The sequence below is a fragment of the Manis pentadactyla genome, chromosome 1 (assembly GCF_030020395.1).
Source record: "Manis pentadactyla isolate mManPen7 chromosome 1, mManPen7.hap1, whole genome shotgun sequence".
Lineage (NCBI taxonomy): Eukaryota > Metazoa > Chordata > Mammalia > Pholidota > Manidae > Manis > Manis pentadactyla.
The window spans coordinates 18,703,874-18,722,582 of record NC_080019.1 but is presented as its reverse complement, the minus strand read 5'-3'; positions in this window follow the sequence as shown (position 1 = coordinate 18,722,582).

Sequence of the window (18,709 nt, the reverse complement as noted above, 5' to 3'; positions counted from 1 at the left end):
TTTCACTGAGAAAAATAGAAACAATCAGAAAGCATTTTCTGATTGTTCCTACAATCAAATGTACAAAACCACCACTATCGGTGCCTACCTATTACGCTTTTCCTCCTGTTGTAAGAAAAGAAAAACCCAACCGGTAGTGAGATAGGGAGGCAGCAGGGAGTAACCCCTGCCCAGCTGGAGCACAGTGAGAGCCCTGGAAAAGGACAAAGTCTTACTGAGGCTTCAGGAATGTAGAAGAAAAACAGGGTGCTTGAGGTTGAAACAATGTTACAACGTGCTCCGCCCCCCACCGGGACCCAGTGATGTGGAGCAGCTTGCTGACCACAGACAGTAGGCCCATTAATTTGCAATAGGGTATCCACGTGACCTTTACTGAGCTAGGTTAAAACATAACCAGCATTCTGGCTGAAGCTGTAAAAAACTAACAGCTCCCCCCGCAACAGGCACAAAACCCTAGACACGGAGACCCCAAGTTGCCACCCTCCCTGCACCTGTGGGGGGAGTTCCGTACTTTCTCTTATCCAGAATAAAACTTTATCGGTGAAGCTCCTACCTTGCCCGTTCACTAAGTTCATACTTCGACTCGCAAACAAGAACCCCCGGCATCAGTAGTTTATACTATTTACCCCCATTTAATGCCAATCTGCAATTCCATTTCCATTCCTTCTTTCATTCAAGGATCTCACTCTTCCAGTGGTCTCTTCTCTTAAGTCATTGACTGTTTTTCCCCTCTTTACAAATGTGTAGTGATGTTGTCTAACTTTTTTTTAAAAGAACCTCTCTTGATCCCACATCTCCATTCATCTACAGGCTCATTATTTTCTCCTCTTCATAGCAAAATTCTTAGACAAACTTCTCTGTTCTCACTGGCACTACTTCCTCTTTTCCATTCTTTCCGGAGTCCGCCTTAATCAGGATTTTGCCTCCTCCACTTTGTTAAGCTGCTCTTACCAAGGTCATTAGTGATCTCTGTGTTTTTCAGTCCTCTTCTTACCTGTCTTCCCTGTGAGACACAGGAAATCACTCCCTCCTGGGAACACTTTCTTCACTTGGCCTATGGGACCCCACCCACAGAGATCATCTCTCTCAGCCACCTTTGCTGATTTCTTCTCATCTCTGAGATCTCTACTCTATTACGTTCGTTCTGGAAACTTCATCCAACCCCTGGCTTTATACACTATTTATTGATGCCTCCCACATTTGTGTCTTCAGCCCCTTTTTCTCTTCTGCACACCAGAGCCATATGACCAACTGCATACTGAAATTCTTCACTTGGATGTCTAACAGACTCTCAAACTTAACATGAAAAAAAAATTCTTGATTTGTGCTATTTGCCTACCCCACCCCAAAAACTTGCCCCCTCTTATAAAGTGGCAACTCCAGTCTCCTAGCTATTCAGCCCAAAATGCTGGAGTGATCTTAAATCCTTTCTACCATGTTCCACATCTGATCTCAAATTCTATTGACTCTACCTCCAAAATATTTCCAAAACTTTGCCACTTTTTACTACTTCCACTAATACCATAATCCTTGCTTGACAAGGGCCATTGGTTTCCTGTTGACCCCCCAGCTGGCCTCTGTCTTGCTCCCTTGACTCCCTACATCCTATTCTCCACCCAGTGGCCAAGCGATCCTTCTAAGTGGCAAGTCAGACCATGACTCTCCTCTTCTCAGAACCCCCAAAGGCTCCCCAGCTCACTCCAAGTGCTTAACCCTAGCCCACAAGAGCTCAAACCATCTGGGCCCTTGGTGCTCTTAACTTCCCCTCCCAGCCTCTTCCTCTACTCCAGGCTCACTGTGCCCCTCCCTCCTGAGCCTTGTTCCCGTTACCCCCAAACACCCCAGGCACATGCTTAGTCCAGGGCTCTTGAACTTGCAGCTTCCTCTGTCTGAAACATTTCCCTCTCACTCCACATATCTACTTGGCTCCCTTCCTCACTTCTTTTAGGTCTCTGTTCAAATGTCACCTCCTCTGTTCAAATATCACCAATCTAAAATAGCACATCCATAATATATAGCAAAGCGACTATAGTCGATTATATTATATTGCATATTAGAAAGTTGCCAAGAGAACAAATATTAAAATTCTCATAAGAAAATAAATATTTTGTAACTATGTATGGTGATAGATGGTAACTAGACTTATTGTGATCACTTCACAATGTATACAAATACAGAATCATGTTGTATACCTGAAACTAATATAATGTTATATGTCAATTATACCTAAATAATAAATAAATGAATAAAATATCCACACATGACTTTTCCTTTATCTACCATTTTCTTATTCACAACACTTATCACTTGATACATTAAATACAGCTTTTATTTATTTATTGCTATCTCTTCCCACTACAATAAAAGTTATAGTTCACTCTAACATTCCACTCTAAAAAGCAGTGACTTTCTATCATCATCACTTTATATTCTATTATCACCACCTGATATTCCCATTCCATACACTCAATAAATATCTGTTGATTGACTTAAATAGTCAAAATCCTGCAAATACAGGAAATGCTTTTATTCTCTTACTTTAATGATACATTCCACAGAAATATGTACCAAGTATGACAGGAATGATCAATGTTAAAATTTCAAGATGAGACATGGTGAAGCAGGGGGAGCCTTATTTTAAATATATTTTAAAGGTAGGGTTGCCAAGTTTTGTAGGTGAATTGTGGGAGTTGTAGAAAAATGAAAGAGTCAAAGATGATACCAAAGTGATTGACCTGAGTAACTGGGAGGAGAGAATTGCCATAAACTGAGGTGGCGAAGGTTGCAGGAGTAGATGATCTTGGGTGAAATATCAGAAACCCAATTTTGAATATGTTTAGATTGTAATGCCATTATACACATATCCAATTAAAATTTCAAGTAATAGTTCGATATATGGTTCTACATGAGAAAGCTTAGGACACTAAGATCAGACTGGTATAGATTGGTATAAATCATTGCTTATAATAGAAAAGTTTGGATGTAGCTTGTATCAGTCATAATAATCTAGCGATTTCAAGCAAGACTGAATTATTCCAGGGAGTTAGAAGCTCACATAATTATTGGAATAGAGAAAAATGAAGGTCAAGAAAATTTTCCAGGAAATCCAAGAATACAGATATAACAGAGAAACACTGCCAATGATCACCTCCATTTTCTTGATGAAGTAGAACTTCAGGTAAACTGCTAAAGAGAGTAAGAGGAGTAATGAAAGTTGAGTAGAGATTTTGAGTAAGTAGTAAAATTTGTATTGGTCACCAAAAAGATTCCTCTGAGCCTGCTATTCATGATTTCAAATGAATAGCTAGGATTGTAACATAATGGAATTTCATTCTGTTTTTCTTCCCTATTGCAATTCTGTGAACATTTAAAGTAGTTCTGTTTAAAAGCTCTTTCAGGAGCACAGCTGCACACTAGTTGCCAAAATATATAAACAGAGATTTAACTCTGAGTTTTCAAAATGCAGATTTTCAGCCCATCCCAGTGATCCCAATTCATTAAGTCTGAGTGAGATCTGAGAATTTTAAACAAATACCATAGATGATTTTGTGCACAATGATGTGCACACTGATCAGAGTTGCTTGTAGACTGGGACTGTTAATACAAACAGCTACTGAGAGTTAGGGATGCCCTGGATTGGTGCTAGAAGCCACTGCTTCTGAAGAGCAGCCTTTGCTCAAGTATCATACAGAAAAGTTTTACTCTAACAAATTGCTGAATATCTCCATTATTCTAGAATGTCTTCAATTGTTCTAGAATAAATCACCTTTAAGGAAGAAGTAAATCAGGGCCCACTGTTTACCTAACACCTAGGAGACAAGTGGAGATCTCTGGTCTTTCGTCATAATTTTTAATGAAGAGAAGAAACAGTACTTCTCTCCTGAAAATTTCCCAGGGTTTAGTTCATACACTCTGGCTTTTGAATCCTTCATAAAATTTTCTATAATAAACTGGCCCTCAATGTCTAGCCAGGATGATGTATCCACAAGAAACTTGGAAAATACTGATTTTCCCAGAGCTAGTATTATTAACTTTTGACTATACTTAGCCAACTATGAAATGTGGGCAGAGATGATCATATGATAACTGTAATATGCAAATAGATACCAAGCAAATCGACTTCATGTGATAGTTGCAGTTTTTTTCTTAATAAAGCTGGTTTTATTATGAAGAATTTGTTGTTTTTTTTGTCTTAGAAGATGGTTTAATCAAGGTGTAACTGTATCAACATTAAAGAAGAGTTTCAACCATTTAAATAAAACCAGTCTGTCTACATGTACTTGGTATTTTACTAAAAATTTAAAAATTTCTCTTCATTACTAGCAACCACTTAACAACCTTTAACTATTCAGCTCAATCAATTAAATTAATTCCGTGAAATAAAATGTGCAGTAGAGATGCTATCTGAAATCATTTTTATTCATGGTTAGAGACTAGGAAAATCTTTTGACAAGCTCTTAAAAATCTTGTGGGTCATGTTGAAAACTTCAATGTACAAGTGCTGATTCAATTTGAGGGGAGAGCCTCTGATTTGGTAAGAGTCAGTTCTACACAGAGAACGTGAGAACAGCAAACCCCCAAGCTATACAAAGGCTACTAGAGCTTTCACATGCTCATTACCAGAACTTTCTAATGCTGAACAACTGAGGAATATGAATATGCAAAGCTCATAGACTCTGATCACATCTGCCTCTTTGAGCCTTTCCTCCTCCTAAAAAGGAAGTCACTGTGCTTCTGGCTTTCTAAGCTCTGGGTTCTGAATCCCCAAAGCAAGCTGGAAAAGAGAGAAGAGAGGGGGTGGGTTTGTTTGTACAAAAACAGAATCTGCCTTTTCCAGAGCATGTGTTTTCAGATAAACACCAGAATTTAGCCTGTGACTTCTCAGACATTTGCCCACCAGGATGCACATTGTTGTCCCAGAGGTAAAATGAGAGAAATCCCAATGGCATGGAATCTCAATTGTCTTGAGTGATCTGCAAGTTCCTGCAGTTTTCTTCTCTTTCTGTTCCTGATTTTTTTCATCGAAAAAATAAAAAGCAAATTTACCATTATGTGCACTTTATATATATTGCCACAATTGTCTTTATGCTTTTTAAAAAAGTCCCAGTCTTTTCTCAGAATTAGTGCTTATTTGTCCATCCTAAGAAATACTAATTTTGTATAAGAATGATTTATTTAAAAAAGGAGATCTCCTAAATCTACCAGCATCCCTTACATTTTACCGAGCGGTGGATACACACTGCCTTCTCTCCACCTCACCCAGTCTGTGACCTTCCCTTCCTTTCTCCACTTTGCCCAGTGGCAACCAAACTATCTTGGGCCAACACCACCACCTACTGGTCATGGTGGTAAAACATGTTTAGCATATGCACAACCCATATTCTCCCATTTCTCTATACTCAAAACTCAGTCAATTGTTTGGGAAATTTCTCTTCAGTTGCCAATTACATACACAATGCTATCTTAGTCACCAAAAGGCGCCCTAGTGCCACTCATCGTTTTATGTCATATCCTCTTACAGCTCTGTCCATCCTTTATAAGACCAAATCTCACTCTCTTCCCCACAGTACAAGCTCTTCATTGTGCCCTCCAGAACTCATTGTCTGTCAGCAGCAAAATATCCTATATCCTCACGGTCTTGTCCATGTCACCTCCACCTCTTTATTCTAAATGAAACCTGTTCTTCCTGCAGCTGTAAGCACTCGCTGTCAAATTCCAGATGGTCACCCTTTCCTTCTCTCTCAACATCCTTGCCTCCTTTGAAGTTCAGCCACTGGTGATCCTTTTCTCTCATCCTTTTCATCATCCACAGACTTCACAGTCACTTCTCATCATTCCTTGAAGATTCTTTTGCCTGATCCACTGTCACTCCAGAAGTGCTCTTCTCATAATGCTTAGCAATTTCAAAATCATTGAGGAGATCCTTGCAATAATCTCCCCTTTCAGGCTCTTGGTACTGTCGCCCTTATCCTAGGATCTTATCCTTCACATCACTCCAGGCACCTGATTTTATGGTCACATTCTAGCTGTTATCATTACTGGTAACTGCACCTTCTTCATAATGTCAATTTAAAACATCATACACTCCCACCACCACATCTCATCTCTCCATCACACTCTAATCACTTTTTCAGTCCCAGGAGAATTTACTAACCTTAACAGGTGTCCCTCACCTCCCCATGTCCTAATATACCTCCTTCCTCAATCAAGTCTCAGCTGGGCAGTGTGACAATCATTACCTTGCATGCAAATACACAGTAGTCAGTTTCAGAATTTCCTCAAGTTTCTCTATACTTTATCCATGTTAAAGTGAACCTACTTTACCTCAAGTTCTAGCATTTGAGGTGTTTTAAGTTTTCACTATATTCTTTGCATTTTGACTAATATTATAAAATTATTTTTCTCCTGTTTTTCATAAGAATTTTAGTATTTAGTGCCTAGTATTTTTAAAGCGCCTTTGTAAGGCCTCAGACTCCCTAACACAACTAATATGGTGACTCTTATGGGAAACAAATGGAATTAATGAACTGTGACCAGTGTCTATTTTTCTGTAAGAAAGGTAGACCAAAATCAGTGTGCTATTTTCTAGAAGATAGATCACAAGGAAAGGAAACATGTCATGTGTGAAAACCCTCTGCTTAAAGATCATTTATTTTAAAAACCTTGCAGATTTCTTTCTAAGTTTCTGTAAAACAATAGGGTACTAATAGCCTCTTGGTGTCTCCAGACAGGGTAAGAGGTGTTGGATGTTCACACAGGGCCATAATTTCCGACCTAATTAATGACATGAATCAGAACCCAACCCTGACCCTCCTATTCCCCACCCCAGTCATCATCACGTCATTATGCATTCAAGTCATGAGATACTCTCTGTTGTCCCTGCAAAGGCTGAGTCTTCTACAGGCCCTGCACCATTCCCACAAGGGGAGACTTTTAACAGGAGGTGGGCAGGCTCGGCGCACATACTATCCACTCACTCCTCAGCACTTCGTTGAATAGGGTGTAAGGGTCTGGGTTTCCACTGTCAGGGCATGTGTTATAATTCCTGTTTCATTGAAATCTTTTAAAATCATGCATATATCATCCTGCCTTCTTCACTCTTAGTAGACCTTGCCTGATCCCAAATGCCTGTGCTTGCATTTTGGCCTCTGATTTTTAACACTGTTTTCATTGCAAAAACAAGTTCCAAGCAGCTGGCTAATGAATGCAACTTTGAAGCACAATTCAGGTATAAATTGGGAATATTGCTTCTTCTTAAACAGGACCAAATTTGACCACAGAATGTCCTGGTCAGGCTGGGTCCCTACAAATGAAGGGGGGGGGGAGAAGGGGGGAGTTGAGCACTCATCCAGATAATTTGGACTTCTAAACACATAGGTTTTTTCTTTTTTCCTTCCAAAGCATGATTTAATGTTGGGATAAAGATATTTTGTAGCAATAACCAGATGATACAAGTATGTCACTCCAAAATGCACCCTAAAAGAAGTAAGATTCAGATGCTCAGTTCTAAGAAAACTGGCCCAGCTGTGAAATATGTTGGCAATAAAACTTCACTTGATATTGGCTTTGATTCTAAGCTCAGCTGTAAAACTTTCTGCTTCTGAGCTGAGTCCTGATATGCAGACAGAAAAGTCAAACTATAACTGGAAACTGCATCTTCTCAGAGGTCAAACTTGAGGAAGATTTTGAATAAGAAACAAAAGGTCAAGAGGACCAAAGACCTTGGTAAAACAGAACTCTGTTCCCTGAAGCCAATGACTGAGTAAGACAATAATTTCATATCCTCATGCCTAGATTTTAAGTGCAGAAAGCAATATAGTGTGGCAAAAATATGGGACATAAATTTAATAAAATGAGTTTTATGAGATAGGGCACTGCAGAGCTTCCCTAATTAAACTTTATCCTCACATTAGGGCAATTTTCTTCTTTTTGAGACCAGAAAATCCTTTATTTCTTAACTTCCTGTCATTCTTTTTATTAGTAAAGCAATTATTTTTACTAAACTAGTGGACAGAGCTCATAAAGTGACATTGTTCTGCCCACACTCTACCTTGCTGAAAGACATAAAGAGTAAGTATACCATTCTGGAGGGGAAATAAATCACCCAATGGGTATTATTCATCTAGTAGATGGTACCCATAATTATAATTTAAAAGTAGGTTTTCTGGATGAAGATTGGAAAAATATCCTTTTTAATGTAGAAAAACAATGTTTGCTTTTGGACACATTCTATCACGTAGATTTAGATTAAAATATTAATTCATGCAATCAAAGGAAGATGTCCCCCAGAGGTCCTTAAATATATTCCCTTTGGTCAGAAAGCTGTACCTACACTGATCACAACTGCTAAAACTGTTTCATGAAAGCCATTCAAGCATCTCGCTAGCACCCACAGCTAAAATTGCTACCTGGAATTATATCTGCTCGGAAAATAAACTTGTGATACAAGTCACTATAAACTTCTACTGTAAAAAATATATATCAAAGTTCTAAAATACATATGGAACCACAAAAGACCCCAAATAGCCAAAGCAATCCTGAGAAGGAAGAATAAAGCTGGGGGATTATGCTCCCCGACTTCAAGCTTTACTGAAGGGCCCCCACCCATAAGATGGCGAACTTCCTGCTTCTCTTCCGGGTCCTCGGTTCCCGCCGGCGCCACCTGAAGCCCAATCACCCCTCGCCCCCCCTCCCAATCCCAGCACCTAGCCAATAGCCACCAGCCCCGTAGAAGTGACACCTCAATCAGCTCATGCCCCTTCCTATATAACCCAGCACCTTTCCCCAATAAAGCGGAATTCTCCGGTGAATTGCTGCTGTGTGTCGCTCCTTCCTTTCATTGGTGCCGAAACCCGGGAGACGGGACACCCCAACTGGGCCCCGTCTTCCCCCGACACCAGCGGCAGCTTGCCCTCGTCCTCCTTTTCCGGCGCTGGCTCCTCACACTCACCACTCCTCTCTGGCCTTTGGGTAAGTTTTCCCCCGGAGCGGGCCGCTCTTCCCCGAGCTATTGCAGCGCCACTGACCGTGATCGTCCGGCAAGGCCCTGACGCTCGGGGACGAGGAGGGAACTCTCCCCGCCTTAGGCCTTCACGGCTGCAGCGGACCCTCAGGCCCCCCTCCAACAGCCATAAACGAGGTGACTCCTTTGTGGATGAGAACGCTCCCTTCCCCCCTCTTTCTGTTCCTTCCGCCAAAAATTCCTAGTACCAGGTTCCTCGTGACTCCGGCACTCTGCCGTCTTAGAGAAGCCTGGGTGCCGACCCACACTTCCTAAGAAACCGACTCGTATACGAGTTTCCGCAGACCCCCAAGGACCATTGGGGACGCCCTTGGTCTCCTTGCCGTCTGCTCCCAGTCCGAGGGTCTCCGTTCATCTTCCCCTGTGTGTCTCCTTCTCTGTCCTTTAGCCATGGGAGCCTCCTCGTCCCTCCCTGGAAGCTCACCTCTTGAATGCCTGCTCAAGCATCTAGCCACCCTCTCCCTGACGCCTGATATAAAACCAAAACTTCTCCGTAAATACTGCTCCCAAGATTGGCCGACATGCCCCCTAGACAATCATCACAACCAATGGCCCGCAGGGGGAGCTCTTGATCCTGACATCACTCGCGATCTCTTTAACTACTGCCAGCGCCTGAAAAAATGGAAGGAGATTCCCTATATCGAGGCTTTTCGCCTCCTAGCCCAAAATCCCAGCCTCTGCACCACCTGTTCCCCGCCCCAAGTTCTCCTAGCCTGCAGGCCGCCTCCCTGCCCTCCACACACTCCCAGTCCCTCTTCGATTACCTTTGACCCAGCCGATGAACCTCCGCCATACAGGCTTCCCCCTTCAGCCCCTCCCCCTCCTACAACCCCTCCGCCCTCTTCCGCCGTTGCCACGGCCTCCACCTCCCCCCTCAGAGGCCTCCCGCCCACTCCCCTCCCCCTCCTCTCCTACAACAGCCCCTCCCCCTTCCTCCACCACCATCTCCTCCCCCACCTCACCCCCCCTGCAGTTCAAGCCTGAGCCTTTCAGCCCCCCTCTAACTAAGTCCCAGGAGCCTCCTCCGTCTTTGCCCCCATCACCTGTTTCTCCCCCACAGACTGAGCCTGAACCCTTCAGTCCCCCTCAGACTTGGTCCCGAGGGCCTCCCAAAATTATCACCCCCCTCCGGGAGGTAGCAGGATCCGAAGGCATCGTGCGCGTTCACGTCCCTTTCTCCTTAGGAGATTTAGCCCAACTTGAGAAACGTCTAGGTTCCTTGTCCACTGATCCCACAACATATATCAGGGAGTTTCAGTGGACCCTCCAGTCATACAGCCTCACACATCATGACATTTTCATACTCCTAGCCAATACCCTCCTTCCTGAAGAGCGTAGATGACTTTGGGACTTCGCCCAAACACACGCCACCTAAACCCACAGGACTGACCCCACCTATCCCCCTGGCCCCACCGCTGTCCCCAAACAAGACCCACACTGGGATTATAACACCACCGTGAGTCTCCGCTTTCGAGATATCTTCGCCTGCTGCTTAATAGCAGGTCTGAAAAGGGCAGCTCGTAAAGCAGTCAATTTTCAAAAGCTCCAAGACATAATTCAAAGGACGGAGGAAACTCCCTCCAAGTTCTTAGACAGACTCCCTCAAGCCCTATTACAGTTACCAGCCTGGACCCAGAAACGCCTGACGGGAGACATGTCCTTATGACGTACTTCCTGGCTCAAAGCTACCCCGACATTAAAGCTAAACTCAAAAAGTTAGAACAGGGCCCCGCTACCCCACAGACGGAGATCCTAACAGTGGCCTTTAAAGTCTTCCATAACTGCAAGGAGGAGAAAGAACGCCGTAAACAAAAGGCTGATCAGGCCAATTTCCAAATGTTGGCCCAGCTGATAAAACCACAACCTGGGCGCCCCTCTACAAACAAGCGCCCCCCAGGAGCTTGTTTCAAGTGCAGAAAAGGACATTGGTCAAGGGCGTGCCCCTCCCCCAGATCTCCTACCACCCCATGCCCCAGATGCCACAAAAAGGGCCACTGGGGGTCTGATTGCCCAGCCACCCGAAGGGGAGGCTGGACGAACAACCCCCATCCTAAGCCTGCCGTAGTGGGGCTGGCAGAAGAAGATTGACGGGGCCCGGGGGCTTCTCGCCCGACCATTTCCATCACCAACCAGGAGCCCAGGGTTACCTTAATAGTAGACGGTCACCCCATCTCCTTCCTCCTACATACAAGAGCCACCTTCTCAGTCTTGCGAGAATACCGGGGCCCTGCCACGCCTGCCATTACTCCTATAGTCGGGGTAGGAGGTAAACAGATTTTCCCATTAAACTCCCCCCCCCCGCCTTTTATGCACAATCCAAGACGATCCCATACCTTTCTCCCACTCCTTCCTGGTTATGCCCCAGTGTCCCATCCCCTTACTAGGACGGAACATCCTTTCTCTCCTCCATGTTTCCATAACTATATCCACTCCACAGCCCCCAGTTCCCCCTTTCTGATGGCCTTCATAGCTTATGACCCCCCTCTACCCAATGAAAGCTCCAGTTCCGCCCTCATACACCCTGTAGATCCCAAGGTCTGGGACATTACAAGTCCCTCCATGGCTCTATGTCCTCCTGCCTCTATCAAATTACGTGACCCCTCTCAGTATATCTGTCAGGCCCAATACCCCCTAACAACTTCAGCCCTCATAGGCCTCCAACCCATCATTCAAGATCTTTTAAACAAAAATTACCTCAGACCCACTCACTCCCCGTTTAATACCCCCATATTAGCTGTTAAAAAAACCAACGGATCTTTCCGCCTCATCCAAGACCTTCACCTCATCAACATGGCCATCGTCCCTATCCATCCCTTAGTCCCAAGTCCATGCACCCTTTTATCGCAGATCCCTGCCTCAGCCTCCCACTTCTCAGTCCTAGATCTCAAGGATGCATTTTTTTTTTCTATCCCTCTGGACCCCTCCTCCCAAGATTTTATTACAGAAAACGGCTCCTCTCTGACCTGCCTGTTCCCAAAACCAAGACAGAAATCCTTTCCTTTCTAGGCCTGGCTGGGTAATTTAGAGCGTGGATCCCTAACTTCTCCCTGTTGGCAAGACCCCTATACGACCTCAGCAAGGGCCCCCCTGAAGAACCATTATCCTCCTCACCCCGACACTCCTTCATTCCTCAGCTCTCCATCTTCCTGATTTGTCGAAGCCCTTCTCATTATACATTCATGAGAGGGCCAGTCAAGCTCTAGGAGTCCCCACCACCCCAGCCTTCTTTGTATGGCGATTCAAAGTCAGACAGACTTACACACAGCATCAAACAAAAGTTACTGCCCTCATTGCCACATCAGACTGCCCTCTGAAAGGCTGCTCTGAGCCTTTATGCCTCCACTTTCCTCCCTCCACCGAAGTGTTCACTAGAAGCTACCTTTATTCTCCCTACCTCTGCTTCCTCTATGACCAAAAACAAGCCTGTTGCAGGCGATGGCCAGACACCTACGGGGATGTCCCTACTGGTCTTACGCCATTCACTACATGGGTAACTCCCGGTACCCACAGTATTACTCCTCCAACCGTTTCATAAAATAAAAATATCCTAACAGCTCATTCTCCTTATCAATCCCAGATCCCTGGGACTCTCGATGGGCCGCCGGAGTACTACGGGGGGTCCTCGACCCCCCACGGTACCCTTCATATCTCTCGAGAGTATGTTCCCTCTCATTCCCAGATCTCTCAAGTTGCATCAGATATTGGACATTCTGAAAAAGTCATTATCCACTCTTGACGGCGCCTCTTCATCTTCTTATCCCCGCCCCTCTTCCAATTCCTCCTACTCTTGGTTACAGCTTATTCAGGACACCACCATCTTTCTCAACCACACCCTTAACACCGCCAATTGTTTCTTGTGCACATCACTACAGCGCCCACTGCTGGCCGCCGTGCCCCTTAACATTTCCAATTACTCCTTTCAAGCAGAAGGACAACCCTTCCGTCCACTGGCAGACATACCCCTATGGGAACCAGAATACGCAGATAATCTCACCATCCACCACTGTGTAGGCCCAACTCCACCCCCCCCCAGCGCACTTCACTGCCTCTCTATCTACACCCCTACCTCCGGCTCTAAGACTTTTACGCAACCGGGATACTTCTTTTGGTGTAATGGCAGTCTTTTCAACTCACTGCCTCCCAACTCCAGCACACCCTGCATTCTCGTCACCCTAATCCCACTGCTTACACTTTACAGCATGGCAGAATTCCTTGCTCAACGCCAAACTTGAGGGAGCCCTGACATCCGATTCCCTGGCCTCTCTCCAAAGACAGGTCACTTCACTAGCTAAGGTCACCCTTCAAAACCGGCGGGCCTTAGATCTGCTTACAGCCGAGAAGGGCGGCACCTGTGTCTTCCTTCAGGAAGAGTGCTGCTATTACATCAACGAATCCGGCATTGTAGAAACTGACATTACCAAACTCACCGACCTTGCCTCCAGCCTCCACTCTGCTTCCAATTCCAAACCATTCTCTTCAGTACTAACAAACCCCCTCCTTACCTGGCTCTGGCCCATTGCAGGCCCCATAATAATCATTCTTCTCGCCTGTCTCTTCTTACCCTGTATAATAAAGTTCATCAAATCCCAAGTCGGAAAAATCTCTAATCAAACTTTCAACCAGCTTTTACTCAGGAACTACCAGCTTTTAGTCACAGAAGATCCCTCACCCTCACGTAACCTCCTCACCACATGCTGAGATGGACCCCTCTCTCCGCTGGAAACTGTTCCTGGAAACAATGGCCGCAGATGCCTGGCTTCTGACACCCGTATCCTCCTGGCACCATTAGAATCAACAAGTCCTCAACCTATGGTTACAGGGAACCTTCATTGATTTCCAACCTGAAGAAGTCCACATCTACTCGTCCTTACTGTGGGGAGTCCTATCAACCCTTTCCCCCCAGTCCTCAAGCCCTCACTCCCTTCTCCGCCCCTGTTCAGCAGGAAGCAGTCAGAGAGAAAGCAACGTCCACAACCCCATAGAGGAGAAAGGGGGGAATGAAGGGCCCCCACCAGTAAGATGGCGAACTTCCTGCTTCTCTTCCGGGTTCTCGGTTCCCGCCGGCGCCACCTGAAGCCCAATCACCCCTTGCCCCCCTCCCAATCCCAGCACCTGGCCAATAGCCACGAGCCCCATAGAAGTGACACCTCAATCAGCTCATGCCCCTTCCTATATAACCCAGCACCTTTCCGTAATAAAGCGGAATTCTCCGGTGACTTGCTGCTGTGTGTCGCTCCTTCCTTTCATTTACTATAAAGCCACAGTAATCAAAACAATTTGATACTGGCACAAGAACAGACCCATAGATCCACAGAACAGAATAGAAAGCCCTTTTATAAACCCAAGCATATGTGGCCAGTTAATATACAATAAGGGAGTCATGGATATACAATGGGGAAATGACAGCCACTTCAACAACTGGTGCTGGCAAAACTGGACAGCTACATGTAAGAGAATGAAACTGGATTATTGTCTAACTCCATACACAAAAGTAAACTCAAAATGGGTCAAAGACCTGAATGTAAGTCATGAAACCATAAAACTCTTGGAAGAAAACATAGGCAAAAATGTCCTGAATATAAACGTGAGCAATTTTTTCCTGAACACATTTCCTTGGGCAAGGGAAACAAAAGCAGAATGAACAAATAGGACTACATCAAACTAAAAAGCTTCTGTATAGCAAAGGACATAATCAGTAAACAAAAAGGCATCCTACAGTATGGGGGAATATATTCGTAAATGACATATCTGACATGGGGTTAACATCCAAAACACATAAAGAACTCACGTGACTCAACACCCAAAACGCAAATAATCTGATTAAAAAATGGGTGGAGGATCTGAACAAACATTTCTCCAAAGGAAGAAATTCAGATGGCCAACAGGAACATGAAAAGATGCTCCACATCGCTAATTATCAGGGAAATGCAAATTAAAACCACAATGAGATATCACCTCACACCAGTTAGGATGCCCAACATTCGAGAGACAAGGAACAACAAATGCTGGTGAGAATGTAGAGAAAGGGGAACCCTCCTACACTTTTGGTGGGAATGTAAATTAGTTCAACCATTGTGAAAAGCAATATGGAGGTTCCTCAAAAAACTAAAAATAGAAATACCCTTTGACTCAGGAATTCCACTCCTAGGAATTTACCCAAAGAAAACAAGATCCCAGATTCAAAAAGACATATGCACTCCTATGTTTATCGCAGCACTATTTACAATAGCCAAGATATGGAAGCAACCTAAGTGTCCATCAGTAGATGAATGGATAAAGAAGATTTGGTATATATCCATTATGAAATATAATTCAGCTATAAGAAGAAAACAAATCCTACCATTTGCAACAACATGGATGGAGCTAGAGGGTATTATGCTTAGTGAAATAAGCCACATGGAGAAAGACAAGTACTAAGTGATTTCCCTCATTTGTGGGGTATAACAACGAATCAAAACTGAAGGAATAAAACAGCAGCAGACTCACAGACTCCAAGAAGGGACTGGTGGTTACCAAAGGGAAGGAGGTGGGAAGGGTGGGTGGGGAAGGAAGGAGAAAGGGCTTAAGAGGCATTATGATTAGCACACATAATGTAGGGGGGTCTCGGGGGAGGCAGTACAGCACAGAGAATACAAGAAAGGACTATAGCATCTTACTACACTGATGGACAGTTAACTGCAGTGGGGTGTGGGGAAGGCTTAATAATATGGATGAATGTAATAACCACAATGTTGCTCATGTGAAACCTTTATAAGACTGTATATCAATGATACCTTAATAAAAAAATGTATATCAAGTTTCATTCAGAAATAGTCTTATCAGCTATTGCAAAGTCAACCAGCTGTATGCTGAGCACTATCCATTGGTAAAGTACCAACATCATATAGAATTTCATAATTTACAGCAAAATCCACATAAAAAGGTCTCGAGGACAGTTTCACAAACCACTTGTTTTACTATAACTTTTGACTGAACAGACACATACATGCATGCATAGATATTTTGGAGAAAGTTAGGAATAATGAGCTTTAGTACTTTCAAAAAGAATTGTGTTGTCTTTGGAGAAGCGGATGGGACAGGTTAAGATCATTAAATATAGTTTTGCTGTTTCTTTTTGATAAAAGACCCTGAGCTGAGTGTAGCGATGCAGCATATCACACTCTTTGAAATCAAGATTTCTCAAAATATCATATATTCTACCTGCTGAGAGACTATAAAGAAATGCCCAATGGTGTTGGCAATAGCCTCAGACTATTTCTTTGAAAACATAAGAGTGATTGTTATCTAACGACCACCAGATGCCATGTTGGATACAATTGTTACAAGGAGACCATAAGAACTTCAAAGCTGCTTGTCCAAGATGAATTCATGAGGCAGTCTCAGTAACATTAATTTGCTGTTGTTATTAGATTGTTTTTCATAAAAAAAAGAAAGCTTCCAGGGATTTTGCCATAATGAACGGGGTGGGGAGCTGTGCAGGGAAGAGTGGAGATAGAACTAGAGGTAGAGAGAAGGGAACCTGAAGAGAGGGACTCTGTTCATTACCAGTATAGTTTTTCTCCCAGAAATAAAGACTTTTTAATATAAATATAGGTAGATTATTTGCTCTGGGCTATGTTAAATAGAACCTAAATACAATGATGCCAAGTGTTGATTCAATCAGTGTCTTTTAGCATCACAATATCAGCTGTCTTAATTTCCAAAAGCAGAATAAGAAAAATTTAAAAAGCAATCTGATGTTCAGGAATATTCTACTATTTTAATAAACCTTTGTTTATGCCTAGAGGTGCCATTAAATTACCAGCCAGACATTAATATACAGCTCACTGGGGACTGGCATATATGCAGTGATTGTTTCTGGGTGTTTCACTTGGGACTCACTCACTACTCTGCTCATACACAGCCACTGGACAGAAGATTAAAAGAAAAAGTTTGTGCCTTGTTTATATCCCGATTGTTTTTCTAGAACACTTGGAGATAATAGCTATTTATGATGTAGATCAAATATCCACAAAAGCAGGCTTTTGAAAATATTTAAGGCATCTTTAGATTATCTTTTTCTGATTACAGAGGATAATTTAATTTTTTTTAAATTGAAGAACTGACTGATAAGTCCGTGGTTGATGCTGAATAGCATGTTTTGCCCCTTTCCAGCCTGCAGTTCAGAGCTGGGCACAAGAGTCAAAAGATAAGGCCCTGGTTATACCTGAATGGATGACCAAGGGGATACCAATTTCCACGTATGCAAATATATGCCAACTATGTATTTTGAAAATCAATCAAAGCATTGCCATGAAACCCAAGCTGGAATGTGTTTGGTGTGTTAATTCTAATTATAATAATTAGATTATAAATAATTCATCATGTATCAGTACAATAGGTTAATGGCATTATATTTCTTTGATGGGTGATCTTAATTTTTTCCCCCAGCACTTAAAAAATAAGAATGCAACTAAGAAACTGAAACTCATAGCTCTGAATTGTTTTTTGTTAAGTTTACAATGCAAATCTGGGCATAGAAATTTCTATAAATCTATTCAATGATCTAAAATGCATTTTTATATTGCTTTAAGGGGCTAAAAGCCAATATCAGAGCAGCAGGATGAAAATAAGAAAGTAATGCTAGCAAAATAGAGCTGTTTTCCTCTGCTAAATAGAATTCAGAGAGCATTCTTGACTTCAAGAACTGGTAGAACTAAGTGAGTCACTTCTCACTGCAGGTCTGAGAACTGTCTGCTATAGTTCTAGCTACCTGGCTGCCTTGCATAGCTCTGGAAATGTGGTTATTGAAGCCTTTTTAACTTACTTTTAAAATCTAAGGAACAATATCAATGAGCCAGGTAAAACCTGAATAATAACTGAATGTTTCTAGCATCACTAGTGATGTAATAAGTCTATAGTGATTACCCCTAATTATGTGTGTTTGTGTGTGTGTGTGTATAAACACTAAAAATAAATATTGAATAAAAAGCACAGAGGAAATATAAGCTGTTAACATCTTTTAAGAATACTTTCTGGATACATACATTGAGAATAAAATTGCACAAACGTGTTCTCTAGCAAGTCCATAAAAATAACATTACTGAAACATAAGGGTGTGTGTATGCAAACTTTGTTTATAGTGGCAAAAAAAAAAAGACACAAAGGCATGCTCACACTAGGGGTATAGGCAAGCAAACTGTGGTTCACCTGTACCATGAAATGTTATACATTCCCTAAAGAGAATGTGTTAGGTCTGTACAGGTTGATTTGGGTGGAATTTTTATACTATCTGCTCAAATGAGAAAAACAGTTTTCTAATATTTTTTTATGGTAGTGCTGAGGAGGGATGGATAAGAGAAAGAGAGGAAAAGACAAACAATTCAACAATATGTTTCTCAATAAACTATGTGTATAATATGATCCTATTTACCCAAAATTTTATATGTAAGTCTGCACGTATAAATCTGAAGAGAGGCATTACAGGAGAGTTACCAAAGTATTAACAGTGGTTATCTTGAGTGAATTTTCATTCTTTCTCACATTTTTTCATCCTACATTACTATAATATAGCATATTTTATTAGTATAATGGGATAAAAAGAAGTTAAAAAAATTATCAGCAAATAGCATTAACAATATTATAAACAACATTAAAAAAATACTTTTAAAACATGTAAAATACAGAATATATAAACAAGTTTTGGAA